The sequence below is a fragment of the Acanthochromis polyacanthus genome, chromosome 21 (assembly GCF_021347895.1).
Source record: "Acanthochromis polyacanthus isolate Apoly-LR-REF ecotype Palm Island chromosome 21, KAUST_Apoly_ChrSc, whole genome shotgun sequence".
NCBI classification, from domain to species: domain Eukaryota; kingdom Metazoa; phylum Chordata; class Actinopteri; family Pomacentridae; genus Acanthochromis; species Acanthochromis polyacanthus.
In genome coordinates, this window is record NC_067133.1 from 20,936,610 (window position 1) to 20,944,250 (window position 7,641).

A 7,641-nucleotide genomic window follows, 5' to 3' on the forward strand; every position below is an offset into this window, starting at 1 on the left:
TTGGACAGTCATTAAAAAAAAATCAAAAAGCATAATCAAGATTAAATAAAACTAAGGGTGTTTGTTTTTAGGAATACATGACCTGTGCAAATGCACTATACACTTTTTAATATAGTGATACAAACAGAGCTGTAAGTCTGCACACGTCTGATAAATCTGTGTAAAGTAATCATGGTTTCAGGATAATGTTTGTCTGGGGTGGAGTTGTCTATATTGTTTAAAGAGTCCCTGTGAGGTATGTAGGATATGTCCAAATTTCTGTCGTTAATGTACCGCTCACTAGTCTGGTTTGTTTTTCTTGTAGAATGACACAGCTTCTCCATCTTTCCCAACTTTCTGTCATCTCAGAGCTTCCTTTCTTCTCTGGGCCAAACTAAAATCCGTCTATGACAAGTCATCATAACACGCCCATTTTCCTGACTGCCTTTCTGAGATGGCTGTAACAACATCAACAATATCCAAACTGTATGAACTACATTAAAAATTTAAGGCTTACATGGCACATAAAACATTCCATGCATTGTGCATAAAAAACACTTACGGTGCGCTGCAAGGCTTTTCCCTTTGTAACAGACAGACCTTGTCCTTTTGTTAAATCTGGTCAAACATTTAGTTTTAGATTTTTGAAAAAGTCAAAGAACATCTATTGTAATTCAAACAGTTCTTATCAAATTATTGTTCTAAAGACAGAAGGCAGCGGGACATCATAATCCACAATGCAACTGCAGGTGTCAAAATGTTACTTTGACCAACTTCATTTCAATTGCACATTTGAAAGTATTTACGCTTAAATATTTGATGCCGTGCATCTGTTCTTAGATGTTTGTGTGCATGTATACACTTGCATGAATGTTGTGCTTCATCTGGGGCTGTGATGCATTAATGATCAGGAGACAAGAGGCCCTTGTGGGCCCCTCATGGGCATGGAACTGTCTAACCATGGAGGAATGCTGAAAGGGACATGGGGTGAGTGCATTCCTCTTAGATGCCCCATGCGCAACTCTCTCACATACAAGAAGTTGCTAACATTTATAGTGCTGTCCAAACAACAAAACACAGTTGTTAGCATTTAGTGCGCATGCGTTTCACAGGATGCTTGTGTGTGTGTGGAGAGAATACAAATACAGAGGCAGCATCTCTGTTGATTGCATATACTGCTGTGACATGCAGGTTTCTGGGAGGCCCCAGGCCTCTCCAAGGGGCCTGGGGTCCTTAGGCTAAGCTTTGTTAAGGAGCCACGGGGCCCACGCTGGGGATGATTAGAACATACCTGGCAGTTTGAGCCACTTGGGGGCTCTGCTGGGATCACTCCTAAATGGTTGTGGCGCTTGGCTGTTAGTCTGAGGCTGGAGATGGTCTGCTGCTGTGTTCTGTGTATCGGTTGGAGCTTTGGTAGCCACAGGGGGCGGAAAGGATTCTTCCGGAACCAGTGAGGTGGATGATGAGGTCAAAGACCTTGGCACGCAGCTGAAGAGGGGAAAAGGGAGCAAGAGAGATGTACAATTAGGCCCACAGCTGGGTTATTTCTGGAACACTGTACTACTGCCTTAACAACATTACCCTCCTATTCCACCCCAAGTCCATGTACTCTGTGTCTCCACCTCTCTCCTCTGCGTAGTGGTGACATGGTCAGGGGATAGGCAATAACAACAGAGTAATCCCCTTACATAACACTGTGCAAACTCAATGAAACAAGACCATTCTATTAATTTGGGAGCATCTAAAAATAAAGATGACGTCAAAAGATGTGTGTGTGCAGGAGGTGGGCTCGCACCGCAAATGAGGTGCTGAAGGACCAGAGGTCAGCATTACACTCTATTTTTAGGTCCCATCAAAAGCAGTGATATAAAAATACTTCAGCACTGACCCTCACAAGACCTGTCAGTCATGCTTAGAGAAGCTGTGAACCTGAAGGTCGTGCACTTGGAATGATGAAAGGGCCGATGTTTGATGATATTTAAAAGAAGCCAAGTAATGACCGAAATCTCTTTAGCTAGTGGCAGGTGGCACAGTGTGATGTTGGTCTTTGTTAGACTTATTAAAGGACTTCATCTGCTGGCATGTAAATCCCTCGGCAACAGGCTAATATTCATTGCAAGAAGACCATGCATATTGTGGACCAAACTTGTAAAAAAGGCAAATGACAACTTGACTTTTTTGTCCAATTTCAATAATGATAGTGATCAGATAATCCTTTTGATTTTTCATCATCTGAAATGCTTTGCATGCATTTGTCTCTCAAAAATCTCAAGTCTTCAGGAAGCCAGTGTAAAAAATAAAATAAAATAAAAAGGCTGAAGGGGCATTGCCATTTTTCGGGTTTGGTCAAACAAGTCTGTCTAAAGTTACCTCCACAAGTCCAGAGGTCAACGTGTTGACTGTCTGTTCTCACAGAGGTCGGGGGCTCCGGAACTCTAAATTAGCCCTGGTGAGTCAACAGGACAGCTTTCATGTAGACAAGGGCTCATGTCAGAATGCAAGAGAGGTTAGGATGTAAGGGTTAAAGGTCAGGATGCAGTGTTGGTTCTTGTCTTTAACAGCTTCCTCTCTGCTGTATTGTGCAAACTGAGTGTAATCCTTTGTGATACCAGTTCAAAGTAAAGAGATTGCCTCACTCTCTGGTAGAGGTATAGAACTCATCATTCCACTTGTTCTTGGTCACATAGCTACCATAGATCCACTGATACTAAAGCAATGCTGAGTTAAATAAGTGCTGGACCAAGACTACTTTGGCTTTTTTTTTTTTTGCAAAAAAAGATGCATGACTCTAGGGATGGCAATGCCAGGATATCAGCCTATTGGTGGAGAGGTAATTCAGTTCTTTGACCTCTAAAGTAACTTACCAGTTAACAGATGGATTGTCATAAAATTTCAGATAGACACATCTTTGAATTTTAATGACAGGTCTCAACAACTCCTAGATGGATTGCCATGAAGTCTGGCATAGATATCCATGTTACTAAGAGGATAAATCCTAATGACGTTGGTATTTTCCTTAGTTTTCTGTTCATGCCAATAGCAGGCAAAATATTTCATTTAACACTGCCTCAACAGCAACAAGATTAATTGGCACAAAATACAGATATTTGTAGCTTCCAGTCAATGAATCCTGCTTGACTTTGGTCATCCCCTCACTTGCACTTTTGTACCACCATACGGTTCATATTTATGTTTATTATTTTTAGTGAAATGCTTTGGCAGAGCTTTCAGTGGATTGTGGAAAAAAAAAGGTACCTTATGCCTATACCACTTTGCGATTACTTTGGCAATGCCTTTACTGTCTGTCTAGCATCAAATTTCAATTGGTCAAAAATACAGTTCATGACTTGCAAAATTAATGACATTCCCATCAGCCTTAGCTGTACTTGTGTTTAGTTTTAATTAGGGATCTAATTAAGGGATACTAACAGGTACACTGGAAATCATTTTACATTCATTCAGCTTCAGGTAGAAACAGTTCCCCTGCTGCTTTTCTTAATTAACTGCACTTCGGTTATGAATTGTGAAAGTTACCGTAAAAAGAACTGAAAAGAAAACAAGCTCAATAAACTAAAGATATTATGTTGGATCAACTTGTTACACAGACAACAGGCACACAGCAAGTTTATCTGTTTTCTCAAACTGCAAAAAAACCAAGCGTCTATGAGGAGCTTTAACTCTTTAACAGTGCATCCTGGAAAGTCTTCTAACAGGCTAGTTGTGTTTCTTTAACTTCATTTAAAGAACTGAGTGAACTCACAGGTGTTCATTCACTCAGCTCCTCACTTTATTATTTTCAAAATATTTGAAGTTGTAAGAATTCATGTTTTTAAGTTCAAAAATGAAGCATTCTGAGCTCAGTTAATGAGGAAGTAGCAAAACTCAAATATTTAAAGTAAGTAAGCAAAAAAAATTGGTTAATTTGACTAAATTTCTATTTATGACGTTTCGCAGTGGGAACCTTGAATCATCCACTTGTACACTTTACTGTAACTTGACTACAATAGGTGCTACGCCATTGGTTATGTCGAGGTAGTGAAGTCCAGGTAAGTAAGCTTTACCTTTAGCAGACTCTTCCTGCAGAAGCAGCACTAATTTTGCCATCCTGCAGAATCTAGGAACCATCTCTCAAGAGTTTAACGAAATCATAATGACACCGAGTCCTATCTATCAGACCTAATTGGCAAATATTAGCATGCCAACACACTAAGCTGAGATAGTGCATATTTGATGAGAAGCATATTAATGGCAAAAAAAAACATAATTAAAAATAATAATAATTTAGACACCTCTAATTTGCTAATATAAAAAAACTGAAAAACAAATCAACAGAAACAACCAAATATCTGTTTGAATTATGTAAGATGTATTGCAACAATTTACTTCAAACCAATCCTGAACCGTAACCCTTGGGATGTCAAGGTCTGCTGTTAGTAATTTATTTGATCTTTACCATGAATATTTCATTTCAAAATATATAACAAGTTCCGACAATGCTTCAGCTCGTTTTTCGACTTTGAAAGTGCACCTGTTTCTGCCCAGATGTAGCTCTGGAGTACTGGAGGGAAGGTGAAACTCTGGGGTCAAAAGGCAACACAGCAGGGTTCTCGACAGCAGGGTGGGTCTTATTCTCTTTGAGACTAAGAGAAATGCAAGAAGCAAAATTGGACTCTTTTTGTTTCTTTGGCATGGAACAAGGGCGACCGAAAGAGGTGATTTACTAGGCTGTCGTAACATCAGACTGGAAATAATCCAGAGCTGCTGGAAACATGTTAGCCTGGAGAAGAAGGAGAAGAAGAGGAGGACAGAGTTAATGCACAGTTTGACATCACAAAACTTGATGATGTATGGTCCAGGGATAGTCGGCTCCGAGATGTCTGCAAATCACACGATTTGATTGTTGCTTCAGGGACAATTTCTAATAATCAAATAAGAAGACAGAGGAAAAATATGCCAACACAAATGACCTCTGACCTCTGAAGGCAGCCACACAGCACCGCTCTATTCCATAACTTTTCGACCTTCATCTGACAGTGTGGAAAGGGTAATGCTTGTTTCCAGGCATAAAATGTAAACCTTCTCCAAAAACAGCAAAGCAGCAGATCCACTCACAATGAGCTGTAATTTCAAAAACGCCTCTCCTGGAAAAACAACAATAAATTTGAAAGGGCTTCAAAGGGGCCGCTGGTGCTGTTACTTTTCTGTACATAAAACAAAGCGTCGGCAGGTTCAAAAACCACTCAATCGCTCAGCCGGCGATGAAACACACATCTAACGACACGCTGAGCAAGAGACAAAGAGATGTAGCAGGAAATGAAGAGAGAGACTCCTTTAACTTACTGTGCAAAGGCTTTTATGGTGTCTGACTCGGGGATTGTTGGCTAAACAGTACGTCTCCTTTCTCTTTCACCTTTCCTCACTTTGAATGGTTTACGGTCATCCTTAATATGGTAATATTTCCCCAAAAAGGACAGAAATGGCCTTAAGAGGCTAATTTGTCACCATACTCTTCATCTATTTTGTTGAGGTACTAAATAAAACAAGATAAAAAAATTTAATTTGGTCTACAAGCTAATTTGTGTTATAGAGGCAAAGGCAGCTGCAGCTGAATGTCCTAGTGGAGCTTATACAGTGCCTTGTGAAAGTATTCGGCCCCCTTGAACTTTTCAACCTTTCGCCACATTTCAGGCTTCAAACATAAAGATATAAAATTGTAATTTTTTGTCAAGAATCAACAACAAGGGGGACACAATCGTGAAGTGGAACGAAATTTATTGGATATTTTAAACTTTTTTAACAAATAAAAACCTGAAAAGTGGGGCGTGCAATATTATTCGGCCCCCTTGCATTAATACTTTGTAGCGCCACCTTTTGCTGCAATTACAGCTGCAAGTCGCTTGGGGTATGTCTATCAGTTTTGCACATCGAGAGACTGAAATTCTTGCCCATTCTTCCTTGCAAAACAGCTCGAGCTCAGTGAGGTTGGATGGAGAGCGTTTGTGAACAGCAGTCTTCAGCTCTGCCCACAGATTCTGGATTGGATTCAGGTCTGGACTTTGACTTGGCCATTCTAACACCTGGATATGTTTATTTGTGAACCATTCCATTGTAGATTTGGCTTTATGATTTGGATCATTGTCCTGTTGGAAGATAAATCTCCGTCCCAGTCTCAGGTCTTTTGCAGACTCCAACAGGTTTTCTTCCAGAATGGTCCTGTATTTGGCTCCATTCATCTTCCCATCAATTTTAACCATCTTCCCTGTCCCTGCTGAAGAAAAGCAGGCCCAAACCATGAGGCTGCCACCACCATGTTTGACAGTGGGGATGGTGTGTTCAGGGTGATGAGCGGTGTTGCTTTTACGCCAAACATATCGTTTTGCATTGTGGCCAAAAAGTTCGATTTTGGTTTCATCTGACCAGAGCACCTTCTTCCACATGTTTGGTGTGTCTCCCAGGTGGCTTGTGGCAAACTTTAAACGAGACTTTTTATGGATATCTTTGAGAAATGGCTTTCTTCTTGCCACTCTTCCATAAAGGCCAGATTTGTGCAGATTTGTTGTCCTATGGACAGACTCTCCCACCTCAGCTGTAGATCTCTGCAGTTCATCCAGAGTGATCATGGGCCTCTTGGCTGCATCTCTGATCAGTCTTCTCCTTGTTCAAGGTGAAAGTTTAGAGGGACGGCCGGGTCTTGGTAGATTTGCAGTGGTCTGATACTCCTTCCATTTCAATATAATTGCTTGCACAGTGCTCCCTGAGATGTTTAAAGCTTGGGAAATCTTTTTGTATCCAAATCCGGCTTTAAACTTCTCCACAACAGTATCTGGGACCTGCCTGGTGTGTTCCTTGGTCTTCATGATGCTCTCTGCACTTTAAACAGAACCCTGAGACTATCACAGAGCAGGTGCATTTATACGGAGACTTGATTACACACAGGTGGATTCTATTTATCATCATCAGTCATTTAGGACAACATTGGATCATTCAGAGATCCTCACTGAACTTCTGGAGGGAGTTTGCTGCACTGAAAGTAAAGGGGCCGAATAATATTGCACACCCCACTTTTCAGTTTTTTATTTTTAAAAAGTATAAAATATCCAATAAATTTCGTTCCACTTCACGATTGTGTCCCAATTGTTGTTGATTCTTGACAAAAAATTAAAATTTTATATCTTTATGTTTGAAGCCTGAAATGTGGCGAAAGGTTGAAAAGTTCAAGGGGGCCGAATACTTTCGCAAGGCACTGTGTTGCACTGATACACTAGAGACTCATACTGATTCTGTCAGGTGGCACAACCATGACATGTCTATGTGCCCAAAGAGAAAAGGCCAGGCGTTATCTGGTTCTCTTCCATTTCCCCCCATCCAGAGCTGATCTTACTAACTAATCGCACCAGTGAGCTACCACCCCTGGCACAGGAACCTGAATCACTGGGCTGTGAAGCTGAGGACTTAGTTGACTTACAATTGTTGCATGATTGAAGAACTCTGAAAAAACAATAAAAAAGTGCACTAATCCACTGCCCCTCTGTCATTTGACATTTAACATAAAAACAACCCTGAAATGTCGGTAGGAGTGACAATTCTACTGAAATATGTTTTCGATTAAGGTCTCTAAAGTGAGCTGCTGGTTGTAATTTTCTTGACTGGATGAAGACCTTT